This window comes from Sus scrofa, chromosome 4, assembly GCF_054392235.1.
Source record: "Sus scrofa isolate SSC_HxYL_T2T_F1_AM1 chromosome 4, Sscrofa_HxYL_maternal_Yorkshire_Landrace_v2.0, whole genome shotgun sequence".
Taxonomy (NCBI): domain Eukaryota; kingdom Metazoa; phylum Chordata; class Mammalia; order Artiodactyla; family Suidae; genus Sus; species Sus scrofa.
Window position 1 is genome coordinate 7,029,378 of NC_139386.1, and position 18,660 is coordinate 7,048,037.

General features: G+C 41.7%; 1 protein-coding gene across 3 annotated transcripts in view; it reads left to right on the plus strand.

The window, feature by feature from the left end:
* LOC146403655 (uncharacterized) overlaps positions 1–18,660 on the plus strand; it is a 93,481-nt gene that overhangs the window by 41,778 nt on the left and 33,043 nt on the right. For all 3 annotated transcript variants that reach the window (XM_085021028.1, XM_085021026.1, XM_085021029.1), the window contains exon 2: positions 7,770–7,878. The gene's annotated coding sequence lies outside the window, so the exon portion shown is untranslated. The remainder of the gene's footprint in view (positions 1–7,769; positions 7,879–18,660) is intronic.

Here is an 18,660-nt window from a genome sequence, read left to right on the forward strand (position 1 = left end):
TAGGCTAATGTATTCAAGTATAAACAGTGGTACCCACGGACTGCACCCCCCACACACACACTCCTGCCCCCAGATCACCTCCTCACAGCCAGGGTATAATGAGAATGATTTTACACCAGCTTCAGTCACTACACAGATACAACGAAGCAAGAGAACAGGTCTTACTCCCTGTTCTCCAGGCTTAAGGAGGTTGTTCTCTGCCCTTTGAGATGCTCTCGCCACCACCTGGCCTGAAAGCTTCCTTCAAGAAGCAGAGTTCAGTTGCTCTTAACGAAGCCTGTGTTCATGGCTGGACAGAGGTCCTTTTAGGGGATTATATTAGGACATCCTCTCAAGGGTAAGGACTACAGATCAAGCTGGATTCTTTGACTTGTTCTGGCAAGTGTGGGCTGTGCAAATCCAGTTTTAGCCAATCCATATAATGGAAGTCTTTAACCATTGGGGGCCAGTTTTCGAAGTTCATCGTTCTAGTTAACAGACCACTAAGTCTACTAATAAAAATTGCTGACATTTAGTATTAAATTAGCAAAGCATTATATGATGGTCAAGAAGCAGACGGCAGTACCTAGAAACCTCTCCTCTGAATTAGGAATTCCCTAGAGCGCGAGGTGATCATCCTGGCCCATACTTCCTTGATCAGAATGCTAGCAGGACCTATGTGATGACTACATGAGCAACAGGTGCCACAGATGCTGGACTATTGAAATGTAAAGATATCTTGACAGCTACATTGGAAGAGCTACGTGGCTGAGAAGCTTCCAGAATTGATCAAAGACATTGTATCAGGAATGTTTGTCTTATAACAGAACCAAAGTTAAGAATGGTGCTTAAACCATTCGGATTTACTTTTCTTTCATATGCAGGCTGTCCAGGTGTCCAAGGTCAGTAGCTCCTCCAAGGTCAGTGTAGTCCAGGCTTCTGTCCTCATTGAAAGATGGCTGCTGCAGTGCCCACATTACAGATGAGGAAGAGGAGCAAGGGCAAGATACACTCCAAATATGATAACAGAGTTAAAGACCTACCAGAAAAAATAATAATTTCTATACACTGGAAGAAATGTTGAAGGATATTCTTCAGGCAGAAGCAAAATGACCCAGATGAAGTCCAGAAATGCAGGAATAAATGAAAAGCAATGGAAATGGTAAATGTGTGTGTAAATATAAATGTTAGCTAAAACTAGGATTTAAAGTATTTGTAGAGATAAAATGCATCATATGTAATCAAAAGACAAGGAGAGTAAATGGAGTTAGTGCTCTCAGGTTCTAGCATTTGGTGATTGGTAGAACTGCTACTGCTAGTCGATTGTAAAGGAAGTATGTTATAATCTCTGAGTTAAGTTAAACACCAAAATAACAATGGAATGTATGTCTAATGATAGAGGGTAAAGTATAAGAAGACAAGAATGGAAGAGGGAGCATAAAACTGGGTAGATTTTTAAATTGCAAAATATAAACCCAAACACTTTAAGTGATTCAACTTGAATTAAAGTTGAAAAAATTATAGCCGAGTCAATCCCACTACAGACTTCTTACGAGAGATACAACTATACGATCACAAAAAAGTTGAAAATAAGTGCGTAGGGAGATATATTAGGGACAAACAACCAAAATGGAAACAACGTGACTGGTTTTATCAGGCAAAGACATTTAAAGCAAAAAGCATCACTAGAGATAAAAAGGACACTTTGTAATGGTGAAAGAAGCCATGCAAACCACATAATCCTAAATGTGTATATGCCCAGGATGAATGTAAACTATATAAAGCAAAAATGGTATGAGACGGGAAATAAGTAAATCTCCAACCATAGTTAGAAACTTTTGCGTAGATTTTGCAATAGCTGGCGGAATATTCAGACCAAAAGGAAAAAGCTCAGATTGCAGATGATCTGAACAATGCAGTCACTAAACTTCAACTAATTTATGTATGTTGAACATTTGATCAAAAAGGCATAATTCAGTTTCTTTATGTAAACATGAATGATCGGCCAGCTATCAAGGTTGACTCTGTGCTGAGTCATAATGCAAACCAGACTACAAATTGCAACAGATCAAGAGCCTTCATTCTTTATTTCCTAACACTGGAATTAAGCTGGAAACCAATAACAAAAAGATGGCTAAAGAAACTCCCAACTGGAGTTCTTTTGTGGCACAGCAGGTTAAGGATCTGGCATTGGCATTGCAGCATCCCAGGTTGCTGCTGTGGCCCAGCTCCCATCCCTGTCCTGGGAAGTTCCACATACTGCAGGCAACTCCTGCCCCCGCGCCCCCCCCCCAAAAAAACCCAACTGCTTGGAAATGATGTAGTACGTTTTGAAACACTCTGGGTCAAAAAAATGTTTTTTTAATGTTTTGAGTGAAGAGTAACAAAGATACCAAAATTTGTTGCAGCTGAAGCAATGTATGTAGGGAAATTTCTAGCATTAAGTACATATATTAAAAAAGAAGCAAGTGGGATGTTCCCTGACGATGTAGTGGTTGGGATTTGGAGCTTTTACCGCTGCGGCCCTGGTTCTATCCCAGGTCTGGGAACTGAGATTCCATATCAAGCCACTGCACTATGTGGCAAAGAAAAAAAAAGAAGCAGCAAGGCTGAAAATCAGTGACCTAAACTCCTATTTTCAGGAAGCTAGAAAAAGAATAAGGAAAAATAAAAGATCGGAAGTGAATGAAATAACATAGTTTATTTATGAGAAGATCAACAAAGCCAACAAGTCAGATCTTTGAAGTACAATAACAACAACCATTACTGTTTAACATTATATTTGAAATCCTAACCAGTAAAATAAGGCCTGAAGTAAAGGCATCAGTTTTGAAAGGAGGAAATAACACTATTGATAGACAGCCAGCATTGTGCATAGAAAGTGCAAAAGAATCTATGAACAAAATAATTTATCAAGGTCGCTGGATACAAAGTATACAAAAACCAATTGTATTTATATCAGAAACAAATAGAAATTGAAATCGTTAAAATGATGCAATTTACCCTCGCATAAAATATCAGATACCTAAAGATAAATTTTTGAAAGAAAATCATAACCTTGAGAGAAACTTGAAAACATGTAAATAAATGCTTAGATTGTTATCTAGCTGTGACTGTAAAGTTGGTTGGCGCAAGGATAGACAAATAGACCAATGTTACAGGATGCGTAGGCACAGATCTGCAAACACAGATCGTCTGACTTAGAACTGATGGACACCATTGCGATGGATGAAATGATGGTCTTTCCAATAAAAAATTATCTAGACCCCCTCCCTCACACAAGACAGAAAAGTCAGTTCCATATGGAATATAGCCTAACTGTGAAAGGGGAAATAAATGAAACAGGAGATTATATTTTGGGATAGGCAACAAAGGACATAAAAGCATAAAGGGGAAAAGGTTTTCAGCTAATCTGCGATGATGAAATCATGATAGAGGTTGTCCCTATCCTGGCAGATCTTTTTTCCAATGAAAAAAGACAAGTTCAACTCTGGCATAGCAGGGTAAGAATCTGGCATTGCCACATCTGTGCTGTGGGTGCAGCCAAATAAAAAAGACACCTTGATATGAAAAAAGAAGAAAGTTAAGAGTAAGGATGTAGTTAAGCTTTTTAATGGCAAAGCTGTTGCGAATTTATGTGGATAAATTTGAAATTTTAGATATTTTAAAAATATGGATCAATGTATGTTTATAAAATAGCACTGCATTTGAATCTTTTTAAAAATCTACTCCCAAGTAATCCACCAGATCTAGATGGTTTATAGTGTGGTCTGTTAAACCTTCAAGAAACAATCTTTATAAATACTGTTAGTAGAGAGTTTTTTAAAAGGGGAGGGGAACTCAACTGTGATATTAAAGTCACATAGGGTACATGTGCAGGGAGAAGTAATGTAGTCCAGTCACTCTGTGGACGTGGCCAGACTAGCCAGGATAGTAGCATTTCAGATTCACCAGTTAAAATGCATCCATTTAAAAGATGAATGTGTTTATTTCTTTTAAAATAAAATTTGTTGGAGCTCCCGTTGTGGCACAGTGGAAACGAATCCGACTAGGAACCATGAGGTTGCGGGTTTGATCCCTGGCCTCTGTCAGTGGGATAAGGATCCTGCGTTGCCATGAGCCGTGGTGTAGGTTGCAGATGCCTCGGATCCCACGTGGCTGTGGCTGTGGCTAGGCCGGCAGCTACAGCTCCGATTAGACCCCTAGCCTGGGAAACGCCACATGCTGCGGGCGCGGCCCCAAAAAGCCCCCCCCAAAAAAATGAAATAAAATTTATTGCCAGAATGGGAGAATGGCATAAAATCTTTTCATGCAATATGCCATATTAAATAGGTTAAAGAGAAAAGCTATATTACCAACTCAGTGATTGCAGGAGGAAACAAATCAACAGAATGCAACACACTCATTTTAAATGAAATATCCTCTTGGTAGATTACATATAGACAGAAGCTTCTTTAGTATGATAAATGATAACTTACTAAAAACTTACAGTTAGCATGACAGTGGTATAACTTCAGAGATGTTTCTTTAAAGTCAACAACAGAACAAGAATGGCTATTGTGGGAAGTTCCTTTTGTGGCTCAGAGGGTTAAGAATCAGTCTGACACTGTGTTCAATCAGGTTCAATTCCTGGCCTCACTCAGTAGGTTATAGATCCGGCATTGAGCAAGCTGCACTGTAGTTTGCAGATGCGGCTAGGAGCCGGCGTTGCCGTGACTGTGACTTAGGCCTGCAGCTGCAGCTCCGATTCAACCCCTAGCCCAGGAACGTCCATATCCCACAGGTGCGAGCATTAAAAAAATAAAAAAGAATGGCTACTGTGCATCTGTTCTACATTGCACTGATATCTTGGCCAGTGCAATAAGATTAGAAGACAAAATAACCATAAGGGTTGGAAAGTAAGAAACAATTGTTATTAGGGGGCAAGATAATTGTTTACCTGCAAGTCCAAGGTAAACTACAAAGTATTATAACGAATATGGAAGTTGAGGGTCTGAGGATGTAAGACCAAGGTGCAAGAATCAGTAATGCTCCTTTTCACGCAAAACAGTCTATTTAAAAGCATAGTCTTTTAAAAGAGTTTCATTCACAGTAAAAACTACAAGGCACCTAGTAATACACCTGGTAAATGTGCAAGAATTTTATAAAAGCAGACCACAATAAATGGAGCAAGCAATATTAAAGTATTAGTTCTTGCCAAAGTAATCTATAAATTCACTGAAGTTCCAAACAAATTCTCAACAGAGTTTTTCATGGAATTCAATAAATCTAACTTAATGTGGAAAGACAAAGAGCCAAGGTGGTTTTTTAAGAAGGGATCTTAGTAGGGGGAGGGGCATCTATCCTACAAAATAGCAGGACTTAAAACAGTTTCAGTAATAAAGCCGCCGTAGGGGTGCAAGGATGGATGTATAGATCTCTGGTATACAGATGTACGAGAACTTGATATGACAGTGGAGAAAATGAAGGAGTCTTCAATAAATGACATCAGGACAATCTCATGTCCGTGTGGGGGGAAAGTACATCATACACCTTTCTCACACCATATGCAAAAAACTTTGTGGATTGAGAACTATCTTAAACTATTTTAGAAAGATATACAGGGAGTTCCCGCTGTGCCACAGTGGAATCCGTGGTGTCTCTGCAGCGCCAGGATGCAGGTTTGATCCCCAGCCTGGCACAGTGGGTTGAAGGATACTATTGCCGCAAGTTCGGCATTGGGTTGCAGCTGCCGCTCCAATCTGATGTCTGGCCCAGGAACTCCATGTATTGTGGGTCAGCCAGAAAGAGAAAAGAGAGAAAGACATACAGAAAAATATTATGACTTAGTGCAAGAAAGAAGTTGACTGACACACACACAAAGTGAACCATAAAAAGGTTAATGCATCTGATTGTATTAAATTTAGAAATTTAAATATGAAAAGGCAGCATACTTGAATGTATCTACCAGTAACTGGCAATTGAAGTGTCCAGATTATATAAAGGCTGACTTAAGGGGAAAAAATTATATACGAAGAAGATCAAAAAGTCAATTAACACAAAAATGTTTTAGGTCTCTAAGCCAAGGAAATTCAAGTACAATTAGATACCATTTTATACAATCATATAATACCAAGGATAGGCAAAAATCTTGAAAAAAAACTTTTCATTACTTTAGTAAAGTTGAAATTACGCATTGCTGGAGTTCTTTTTGTGGCACAGTGGAAGCTAATCCAACTAATACCCATGGGGATGTGGGTTCGATCCCTGGCCTCGCTCAGTGGGTTAAGGATCTGGCATTGCCATGAGCTGTGGTGTAGGTTGCAGAGGTGGCTTAGATCCTGCGTTGTTGTTGTGGCTACGGTGTAGGCCATGATTCGACCTGGGAACTTCCATGTGCCTCAGGTGTGGCCCTAAAAAGCCAAAAAAAAAAAAAAAAAAAGACGAGGGAAGGAAGGAAGAGAGAGGGAGGGAGGAAAGAAGGATGGAAGGAAGAAATTACCCTTGCTTACAACAATGATTCCACAGGTGAGTGTTTTTACTAAAGTTCTGCATCATACTTAGGTTCTAAAATTATTGAATCTTGAAGCTTGTTATAGACATTTGTAGCAGAGAGATACAAAACTGAAATGCTTTTCCCGAAATCTGGAAAATTGCATTGATATTGTAAAACAAAGCTTTAGCTCTAGATAGAAAAATAAAGTCTAATATTTTGTTTTAAATTCAGGTACATTTGATGATATTAATAAATATATAGTTTGTGAACTACCACTGTCTTCTCCATTGGTCATGTTTTGACTTTACACAATACCTAAGACTTATTTCATAACTTTGACATTCATTCGCACAAGGAGAGAATGTGTAATAAAATAATCTGATGGAAAAAATTTCCTTTATATGTAGCAGCAGAAAAACACAATGGGGCAACTTGTTGCTTATGATAAAATATATGTACTCAAATTTAATGTCTTTTTAAAACCTTTACTTTAATATATTAGTATCTAATACATGTATTTTTTTTTTCTCTTTAGGGCCATACCTGCAGCATATGGAAGTTCCCAGGCAAGGAGTTGAATGGGAGCCACAGCTGCTGGCCTATGTCTCAGCCATAACAACGCGGGATCCGAGCCACATCTGTTATCTACCGCACAGCTCACAGCGATGCTGGATCTTTAACCCACTGAGCGAGGCCAGGGATCGAACCTGCATCCTCATGGATACTAGTTAGATTCGTTTCCTCTGTGCCACAACGGGAACTCCCAAATACAGATTTTATATTTATAAAATTCACTTTCCATATTAAGAAGGCCTGGGAGTTTATAGTACTGCATCTAAATATGTAATATTCAGAGTTGTAGTGATTAGCATTATCGATTGATTCCTTTTTAAAGGGAGTCGCGTGTTTTACGTATTTCTAATTTCACAATTTTATTTCTGAGAAAAAGTTATTGTTCCCACAGTATATTGTCTAAACAATAAGGCATCCACAGGGTGGATTCTTATGGCAATGTTTGAAGTAACAGGGGAAAAAAAACTAACTTACATGACTCCAGCACTAGCATTTCCAGTCAAATCCAGTCCGTGGCCTCTAAGCTAAGAATTGTTTTACCAGGTGTGCAGGGTCTAGCTTATCAAATCCTGCACATTCCAAAGATAAGCCTGCCCCTTGACCAGCTCCCTAGGAGATAACCTTTTAAGTTCTTAGAATATCCCGCCTCCTGGGTGTGCCTCTGTTTACTTGGAGCCTTGAGCCACATCAGATAGTTTATGATAACAGTGATTTTGGGGTGGGGGGACCTTGCACCTCACAGGAGCAGCTTGATCTCTGGAGGAGCCGGAAGCTGAATAAGGCCAGCCAAGTGGGTGCTCCATGCCTGCCAGACCTGCACTGCAATGGAAGCCCTGGACACGGAGTCTCAGGTAAGTGTCCCTTGTTGACGGGATGCTCTGCGTGTTGTCCCACATCTCTTCCGGAAGAATTAAATTCGGTCCCTGCAGCTTCTCTGGAGAGGAAACTTGGAGGCTTGTGCAGGTCTCCTGGACTCTTCCTGGTGCCTTTTACATTTGCTGATTTTAAATTTTATCTTTTTGCTGTAAACTGTAACTGTCAGCCCGACAGCTTTTCTGAGTTCCATGGGTCATTGAACTAGAGAGTAATCTGGGGGCCTCTGACATGATATATTTAAAGGACTGTGTTTTTAGAAAGAATATGCAGGAGTTCCCATTGTGGCTTAGTGGGTGAAAGACCTGACATTGTCTCTGTGGGGGTGTGGGTTTGATCCCTGGCCTCACTCAGTGGGTTAAGGATCTGGTGTTGCTGCAAGCTGCAGTTAGGCATATGCAGCCAGTAAAATACGTTTTTAAATAAATAAATAGAATATGCAGTAGAGACCATATGTGTCCTGAGAAGCTTAAAACATTGCTGTTTGGCCCTTTACAGAAAACTGTTTCCAACTCATGCAGAAATGTAACAAATAAATACCTATGTTATTTTCACACATTGAAGACATAACAATTAAAATGGATGAATAGCTATGTAAATAAATCTCAAACTGTTTTAAATTAAAAAATGTAGCAGAAGAATAAAGCAGTAGGATACTATTTATGTAACTTAAACTATTGTTATGATTAAATGTGTACGTAAAATGTAAAAAGCACCAAGAAGGATGTCCAGGAACCTCAGGATTGTCCTGAGCTCCAGGGGAAAAAACGGAATGGAAGGTAAGAAATTTGTCAGATTTCATCCTTAAAAAGAGAGATTCAGGGGAAATAACTGAATCTCATGAAACAAATGAAAAGAGTTTATTTTACTGACTCTTTTGTTTCTTTCCCCAATCAGCTTAGCTTGGAACTGTAGAATGATTGTGATAAAGATCTCGTCGGCCTCCCATTCTTCAGGTTCTCCGTCAAGGCACAGGTCTTGGTCGGTGAATTGCCCAAAGTCATGATAAACTCTTGTTTTGTTGTTTTTGCTTTTTAGGGCCACACTCGCAGTGTATGGAGGCTCCCAGGCTAGGGGCTGAATGGGAACTACAGCTGTCGGCCTATGTCACAGCTCACTGCCACACTGGATCCTTAATCCACTGAGCGAGGCCAGGGATCAAACCCACATCCTCATGGTTCCTAGTCGGATTCATTTCTGCTGCGCCACAACGAGAACTCCGAATTCTTGTTTGTTTAAAGAGAGCATTCTGTAGGAAGTATGTTAGTGCTGGCAGGGTCAGTAATTTTGAACTATGGGAACCTCTTAAAGGAGTAAGGGCTATGCTAATACATTCCAGAGCTATATCAAGTTCTCTTTTAATTCTGTCCATCTATAAATTGGAGACTATTGAGAAATAGGTATGGAAGAAAGAGAAACATACATTCTGAGAATTCATGCAGCTAGCTCTTTTACAGATAGTAAAGCATGCATAGGGAGTTCCCTGGTGGCCTAGCAGTTAAGGACTCGGCATTGTCGCTGCTGTGGCTCTGGTTCAGTCCCTGGCCCAGGAACTTCTGCAGCCCTGGGCACAGCCAAAAACAAAGAAAAGCATGCACGGCCTCAGGGATTAATATCCTTTATGCTGGGGGTGAGCTGCTTAATGCACTCTAGGTTTACAGTGGAGGCAATATACCTAATTTGTATTTTCTTAAAATTTCTTTTGCTCTTTGAAGCAGTCGTAGAGATCATGCCAAGTTTAGTGTCTGCTGATATGTAGACAATTTAAAAGGTATTAAAAGTTAAGGAGATCTAGCTGTGGCTCAGCAGGTTAAGAACCCAACTAGTCTCTATGAGGATATGGATTCAATCCCTGGCCTCGCTCAGTGGGTTAACAGGATCTGGTGTTGCCGCAAGCTGTGACGTAGTCAGAGATGTGTCTTGGAGCCAGTGTTGCCATGGCTGTGCTGTAGGCTGGCAGCTGCAGCACTGATTCAACCCCTAGCCCTGGGAACTTCCATATGCTGTAGGTGTGGCTATAAAAAGAAAAAAAAAAAAAAAAAGAATTTAAAAAAGTTAAGTACTAGTAAGATCTTAAGTAATCATCAAATAAGAAAATGGGTTTTTAAATGTTGTGTATACTGTAAATTAGGGTAAAGTGGTACTACCACGAGCCACACTGAATTCAGATTTCTAGTATATAAGTTTAATACCTTACCTACTAACATTCAGGGAGTTACTGGGAGAATCAAATGAGATAATAAACATTTAAAAAAAGAAGAAATGCTTTATAAATGTGGAAATACTGTGTAAATGAGTCTTATAAAAGGTAGTACCATCACCCTGACTGTGAGGACACTCGTGTGGGCTAATTATAATTGTGAAGGAGAAAAAATGCCTTCTTGGTTTCCTGAGACCAGAGGTGAATTGATTCAGCTACAAATAAGAAAAGTGATTAATACTCCTCTAGCTTTTTCTTTGCATCCCATATCAGGTTGCATGAGAGATGAGAAAAGAGACATAGCTCCTGCCCCTTTTACCAATTCAGCATTTACTGAGCACCTACTCTGTGTTAGGAGGAGAGGAGCTAAGAACTTAATATATTAATTGTTCTCATACTTGCCTAACAAGGTATTATCCTTGTTTCAAATGGAAAAAATATATATGCTTCAAAAACAACCTACAGGAGCTTCCCTTGTGGCCCAGCAGGTTAAGCATCAGGCATTGCCCCAGCTGTGGCTCTGGTTACAGCTGTGATGTGAGTTTGATCCCTGGCCCAGGGAACTTCCACATGCCACGGGTGTGGCCAAAAAAAAAAAAAAAAAAAAAGAAGAAGAAGAAGGAAAAACAACCTACCATACAAGAAAGCTAGGCTCCAAATGCTAAATAATCCAGTGAAGCGAACCTATGGTAGAGGAGATGAGTGAAAGAAGACACTAGGGTGGGTGGAAGCGGTTAGGGAGGCCTCTGAGGACTTTGAGGGGGCCCTGGAGGGTAGCTGGAATTGGGTAGGTGAAGAAGAATTGAATATTGTCAACAAGGGGATGTGGTAACTATGGTTACCGTTTAGTGGGTTCCCTACCTGGTTAAGTCTAACAGTGGGCATCCTGGAGCTGAGAACACAGTCACTTGGTCCCAGGACAAGAGATGGGGGGAGTGAATGGGGGCGTTACTCCCTCAAATGGCAACGAGAAGTGATAGAAGATTCTTCTCATTTCCAGAACCAAGAACAAGGCCCAGCCCATAATCAGGATAGAGCCTTCGCTGTTAACACTCATAGTTTTGTAAACACACCACATGAGGGAACCATTTAAACATTTCATGGATGGCGGCTGGCTTGTTTGTTTCCTTAAGTCTGTCCTTTTATTTTTTCATTTAATTAAGTTTTTTCCCTTGTGATGAGAACTTTTAGGATCTGCAGTCTTAGCCACTCTCAACTATACCGTATGTATTACAGCTATAGTCTCCATGCTGTACCTTATACCTACTTATAAGGAGGAGATTGTACTTTAAAAAAAGCCTTTATAAAGTAGCTGTTGAGGTGGGGTGGGCAGGGTGGGGGGGTTGAAACAGGGCGGTAGAATTTAGTGGACCTGAGTACTGTACCTTATGCCTTAGCACGATTCACTGATGACATACATTTATTATCTGCACTTATAAATTACATGGATGTATTTGCCTCTCAGTCCCATTGGTCCTATCTTTGTGGGTATAAAATAGCTGATGTGAGGGTACTTTGAAAAAAGCATGAAGATTGACGTAAAGGCTGTTTCACGTTCCATCGGCGCTGACATCACTCCTGCCGCAGAGATGATCGTAGGGCGTTTATCAAAACACATGCTCTAAGCGATCTTAAAGGCTTTCCCCCATAACTTTAAATGGCTTCTAAAATAGGTTTCTGTGTAGTTTTCATTTCTTTTGGCAATGATTTTTAAAGAGAACTAAAGCATGTTCTGGCAGCCCAGCTTTCCAAGTAGACGTGGTAACCGGAGCCTCATTTTGGACGTAAGGCACCATGAGTGTTGTAACTGCTCAGTGCTCATGTTTTCAATAACAAGGTTAATGAAAATATAGATGGAAAATTCCCCACCCTGCACGTTCTCCGCTGGTTTCCAGAGTCAGAACGGCACGTGAGCTACCAAACGAGTAGGTCCGTGCACCTTCCTGGCATCTGGCACTGCTTTTACCTGTCCAGCCGTGCTCTGTAACATTTTAACCCACATTCCACCAGCCGAATTTTTTTTTTCTTTCTTTTTTTTTTTGGTGGGGGGGAGGGGGCGATTGTTTGTTTAATTTTTTTTTTTTCCACCAACCGGTTTTGTTAGATTTCACTTCCTGTGGTTTGTATCGTTAAAACAGCCCACAGGTTCTTCATGATCTAAATTTTCATTGAAACTCACTTCTGTGAGTCTTCAGGGAATGAGGCAGAAACAGCACAGTCTCTGGCTCTTGCCCCTCTGAACATGGACTGGAAAAGGATCAGACTCTTTGACTTAGCACAGACACTTCCTCCTCTAAACCAGTGGTTTTCAGATATTTCTTTTTCCTTTTTTTTCCTTTTTTTTGTCTTTTTTTTTTTTGTCTTTTTGGGGCCACACCCATGACATATGGAGGTTCCCAGACTAGGGGTCGAATCAGAGCTACAGCTGCTGGCCTACACCACAGCCACAGCAACACCAGATCCGAGCTGTGTCTGTGACCTATACACCACAGCTCACAGCAACGCTGGATCCTCAACCCACTGAGTGAGGTCAGGGATTGAACCCGCAACCACATGGTTCCTATTCGGATTTGTTTCTGCTGCGCCACGACAGGAACTCCCAGATTCTTGGAAGAAATCTTTCACCAGCGCCCAAACATGAGGCACCTGCCTGTGAGGCCACCTGCTAGGCTGCTTCCCTAGTCTCTGTTCCCAGCATGGGACAGGCACGACCAGGCTGCCACGAATGTAAGCCCACCTTCCCTGCCTGCCTCGGCTTTGACCGCTGGCCTCAAGGAACTTTCCAATCCAGCCATTCTTCACCCTGTTTCATTCTCCAAGAAGTCCTTCTGTTTTGCAGTCCTCTGCCTTTGCCTAAGCTGCTCTTGTATTGGGAATGCTCCCGGACCCTCCTGAATCTTTATTTTGATGTCTTTGATATGACCTTCTCCTAGAAGTCTTTCCTGATGTCCTTGTCTGGCCACCCGGGCTCTCCATTCTGTCCCTCTACACTGTAATGGCTATTTACTCCCACATTGCAGGTGTGTTCTTTCTGAGGACAGAAACCCATTCTCATCTGATATTCTGCCTCCTGTGTTAGGTGTGTGGTTGGTAAGAACATCAGTAGTGTTTACTGGATGGATGGACAGACGGACAGATAGAAGGAATTTACCAACAGCGAAGCGAGTGAAATGTCCCAGTGCCTTGAACCAAGAAGCGGAGTAGAAGGAACTGCTGGTGAAGGGAATTCTCTTCCTAGGGCCGGCTGCTTTGGAATTTGCCTGTAGGTTAAGTGTGGACCTGACCCCACTTCCCAGAATTCAGTCATCACTGAGTTAGCCCTGGGGAGCGGTCCAGCATGAGTCATATGCCTTCTTCCCATATCTGGTGCCGTGTATTTATAGCTAATGCTGGTGGTTTGTCACTTGCTAAACAGCAGAAGAAGAATGACTGCATGAAGGCCAAGCAGAAGACTAATGGAAACGGTTTTAATAATTAATTTTTAAAAGGCTTATGAATGGCGAGTCAGCTGGGAAGCTATAGAAACATTTAAGCTGAAATTTCAGCTAAAAGATGCTGCTCTTTGGATTCTTCTGGGGTTAAGTGGGGGTAATTTAAAGCTGGCAGGAAGAAGGCCCATGATACATCGTTTTGCTTGCCTTTTTCCCCCCCTTTTAAACAGCAAACCATATCCTTGAGTGCTGCAAGTTGATGGGAGCCAATGAAATGTGGAATGGCATGGATGGGAAGTTACATTACTTAATAGGTATTATTTTATGGTATAATACAGTTTTCAAAATCACTCAGATAATATTTAACCTTCCTTTTCCTTTTAGCCTAATTGGCACATGTCTTCCTCCAGATAATTTTCACAGAGCAGAAAGTTCTATGGAGGTTTTCTACTTAAGTTTTCCCCTTCCATGAGTATTTCAATTGATGGGTCTCAAGGAGCTCTCGGTAAAATGTTAACAAAAGTTAATTTGTAAATGCGGCCACTCCCCTCTGTGAAAGAGAGAATGGAACTCGCATTTATTGAGCATCTAGAACGTTCAAAACATGGTTAGGCAGTTTTTCATGAGGTGTCTCAAGAAGTCTTCTCCACTGCATTGAAGAGCTATCCCCATTTCATTGATAGTCTTGGCGAGGTTAGGCAGTTGTCCCACTTACACAGCATGTGGCCCCAATAGGGGATGGATCAAGTTTCATCTAGCTTAAATCTCCATTTTTGCCCCATGTCTTACTGTGTTCCAGTGACCCTGTAGTCAGAAACCTTGTTATCTAAATATGGAAGCAAAAGAAGTGCTCTAAGATGTTCCTCTCTCTAGCTCTTTCCTTCTTTTGGAGAAAACGAGCAAACCTGCCCCCCTGGCTCCCCCCATCACTAATCTGTTCAGTGCCCAGACCGATGTTGTATAAAAAGATGATAATTTACATTTGGATAGTAATTCAGGAATTTACAAAGAGTCTGCAACCTCTCATTTCATCCTCATTTTACAGCAGAAGAAAAACTAAAATCCAAATAGATTTGTGACTTAAAGTCTCATTGTTAATTAGTAGCAGGGGACTTAACTAAATCCAGAATCCCTGATTCCAAATACTCTTTCCATTGCATCCTCAAGTGAGAACATGTGTGACTTTTCTCTAAGGATGAAGAGGATTTCACTCTCCAGAGCTCCATTTGTTTCTTCTCTTATCTTAAGGAGAGCCTATCCTGCCAAGACATGGAATTTATTACCCTCGGAATAAGCTTCACTCACAAGCCTCTCCATACCCTACTGTAATTATCTGGATGTGCAGATACTATTCTCCGTCAAAAAAACGTCAAAACATTCCACAAATGGGCGTAGTGGAACACATGCAAATGGTTAAACCATCATTATTTATTCCCAGTGATATGAGGGTGGTCCTCGGCAGAGCAGAGAGAGGAGGCTCAGGCGAGAATTCCACCCACTAAAAGAGAGCTGCTCCCCCCTGCGACTTCTTACGTAACTGCTACTGAAGTCCACGGCTAAGCAAGCCCAAGTCTTTTCCACAAGATGTCAGAACAGGAGTGAGGACCCTAGTGGTTGTCGAGTCTCCCCTTCACATTGTACTTTAAGAAAATGAGGAGGAAGAGTTCTCTTGTGTCGCAGTGGGTCAAGGAGTGGGGCGGGGGGAAGGCGTGGACACTGCAGTGGTTCAGGTCACTGCTGTGGTTTGGGTTCAATCCCTGGCCCAGGAACAGCTTCCACATGCCATAGGTGCAGCAAAAAAAGAAAGAAAGAGAAATAGACTTCTCAATAGAAATAAGAGAAGCAAAAGACAGTGATGAAATGGGCTAAAAGGCGTTCATTGCCAATGCAGAGTTCAACACACCAAAAATACCCTTCAAGAATGAAGAAATACATTTTCAGATGATAAAATCAGTTTATCACCAATAAACCTGCCCAAAGGAAATTCCAAAGATAAATCCAAGTTGATTGAAGTTTAATGATGCAAGAATAATTGAAGAGCAAAGAAAGTGACATCTTGTGTAGTTAAAAATATTTACAAGAGAACTGAAACACACGACAACACTAGCATATAAATCATATAAACTTCAACTGTTTACCCAAGTCCTCACATCATCTGAGAGGAGACTAAATGTATTAACTCACATTGGACTCTGATAGGTCGGCAATGCATGGTTTGCTGTAAGTGACCACTAAAGGGTAAAAATATATTACTTTCAACTGACAGTCCAAAATGGGATGACGGAGAAAGACAAAAATCTAGAGGGGGGTGGGACGTAGGACATTCTATTAACATCAAATATAAATGGAGTAAATGCTCTGATTCAAAGACAAGAATTAGGAGTTCCCGTCGTGGCGCAGTGGCTAACGAATCCGACTAGGAACCATGAGGTTGCGGGTTCGGTCCCTGCCCTTGCTCAGTGGGTTGATGATCCGGCGTTGCCGTGAGCTGTGGTGTAGGTTGCAGACGCGGCTCGGATCTGGCGTTGCTGTGGCTCTGGCGTAGGCCGGTGGCTACAGCTCCGATTCAACCCCTAGCCTGGGAACCTCCATATGCCGCGGGAGCGGCCCAAGAAATAGCAACAACAACAACAACAACAATAAAAAGACAAAAAGACAAAAAAAACAAACAAAGACAAGAATTATAGGGAGTTCTCAGGTGGCCCAGCAGGTTAAGGATCTGGCATTGTCACTGCAGTGGCTCAGGTCAGTGTTGTGGCACAGGTTCGATCCCTGGCCCGGGAACTTCTGCATGCTTCACGCATGGCCAAAAAAAGACAAGAATTGTCAAACTAAAATTTTAGAAGTCCAACCATATGCTCTTTATGAGAGAGACATCTAAAACATACGGATACCAGTAGATTGAAATAATGGAATTAAGTTACGCCGTGGTAGGTATTATTACATAAAACTTAAGGCAGAATGCATTACTAAGAGTAAAGGTCATTGTATAATAAAAATTCCCAATCACCAGAAGTATCTACTAATTCTAGATTCTACTTACGACTTCAAAACACATGAAGCAAAAATTGATCATCTACAAGGAGAAATATATAAATGTACAATCACGGCGAGAGATTTTAACACATTAAAATCCCGAGGGCAATCCTTACCTCGTGCAGGATGAGAACCAAGCAGTAGAAAAATAATCACCACGTCACCCTCAAGTGGTGATTCTACATGGCTCTTCAGACAGTCCCCAGAAAAGTAAAGCCCATTTCCTCTCAGCAGAGATCAGCTCAGTAGAACATTGAATTGGATTGTCTTCCTTCCTTGTCTTGCTCTCCCCAGACCCCGTTCTTTTTCCCTTGGACTCATCCCAGAGTAAATTCTTGCATGCAAAGTACTTCTCTCAACCCTGCTACTTTGTGGACCCAGGCTAAGACACTTGGTGATACAAGCAGTTCTACAAACAAACCGTCCAAATGGATTCTAGTATTGGACCAACTGGATCCAGTAAGGATCCCAGTCATGTTGGTAAATGGGGTGACATTAACCCTTGGCACGCAGCAGCATCACAGTTGCTGAGGTTTTCACCAGCAGTGAATTGGAATGGTGAATTCGGAAGATGAGGCATTGCTTTATGTAGTGGCAATTCATAAAAAAATACGTGGTCAATGTTAATTATAGGGAATGTAGAGCTGGCTGACTCTGGTTGCTGGTCTTTAGAAGTCTTGTGAGAGGAGAGGAAAATGGCAGCTTGATTGGCCAACTGTCAACCTCAAGGAATGCTGTGCAACTGGGAAAGTTTCCAGGACAACAGAGAAATGTCCCTCTCCCCCCAACAGCCCTAGGAAGATAGTTGCCATTCATCCTAGGCTTTAATTGTGAGTACAGCTTGGTTACCAAGGAGAACACAGCCTTAAGGAGACTCTGAGGTCAGTGTCAGGGCCCAGCTAAGGAAACAGCAGACCTTGAGACATGGGGTAAGGGTGTTTGAATGGACAAATCTGAGACCCTTGAACCCCACATTCCTCTGATCCCAGGAACTGTCCCTCCTCCTTCCTGGAGAGGAATGGTCTTCCCTGGCTGCAGACACTGCGAAGACACCACTAGAGGCAGGAGCTTCACAAGGTGGGGTTCGTCCTAAGATCTGCCTCTACCTCCTTTGTTTCCTCCAGACCAGCCGTCAAGTCAGGCGCAGCCCAAGCAAGATGATCCAGCTCCTCCTTTCGGGAGATACCGTGTGTACTCAAAGGCTCGAAAGTGTTGGTTAACAGGCGCTAAAGGTGAACCAGAGACCTCATGTTGGACTGGGTCTTAAGGAGCAGCCAAGGAAAGATGCCTCCTTGTGTTTCAGTTTCTTCAACTGTCAAATCTGATTACGAGTGCCTGTCCAACCTACTTTATATACTTATTAGAGTAAATGAAGAAATTAATATTATAGTGAACTCTGCTAGGGACTATACTAGGCACTTCACATAAATTATTTAATTAGGATAAAATTGGGCAAGTGTAAACACTTAATCTAGTTCTAAACTTGTTTAGAACACAAACACAACATTGTAATCAACTACACACCAATACATTTTTTAAAAGAAGACTTAAATGTGTTATTTTTAATAGCATGCCCTAGGAAAAATGCAGATTTGTGAAACCTTGTTGCCTAAAAGGAAAGAAGAAAAGGAAGCCGGTGTTTCAAAAACTCAGACATATTAGAATATGGCATTGAGTAAGCTGTTGTCTTGTTTGGGGGAAGGTGGACCATCTGAAGAGGGCTTTAGGGACAGTTCTAGTCATTGACCTTGGGAGAAGCAGGGTAGGAACAGTGCTGCTGCGGAAGCTGAGAGAGCAGTTCTGTGTCCAGTGGAGCACAGTGAACTCCTGGGTGGCACCTGTGGTGTCTTGGGTAACGCATGGCCTCCCACCCAGACTGCCTCGGTTGGAATCCCAGCTCTGGCGCTCAGCCCACTGGGGGATATTGGACAGGTAGTTACAAAACTCCATTTTATGGAGTTCCCTGGTGGCACAGCAGGTGAAGAATTTGACCTTGGTAGTGCTGCAGCTCAGGTCACTGGTGTGGCATGGGTTCCACCTCTGGCCTGGGAACTTCCGTATGCCGGGGACACGGCCGAAAAAAAAAAAAAAAA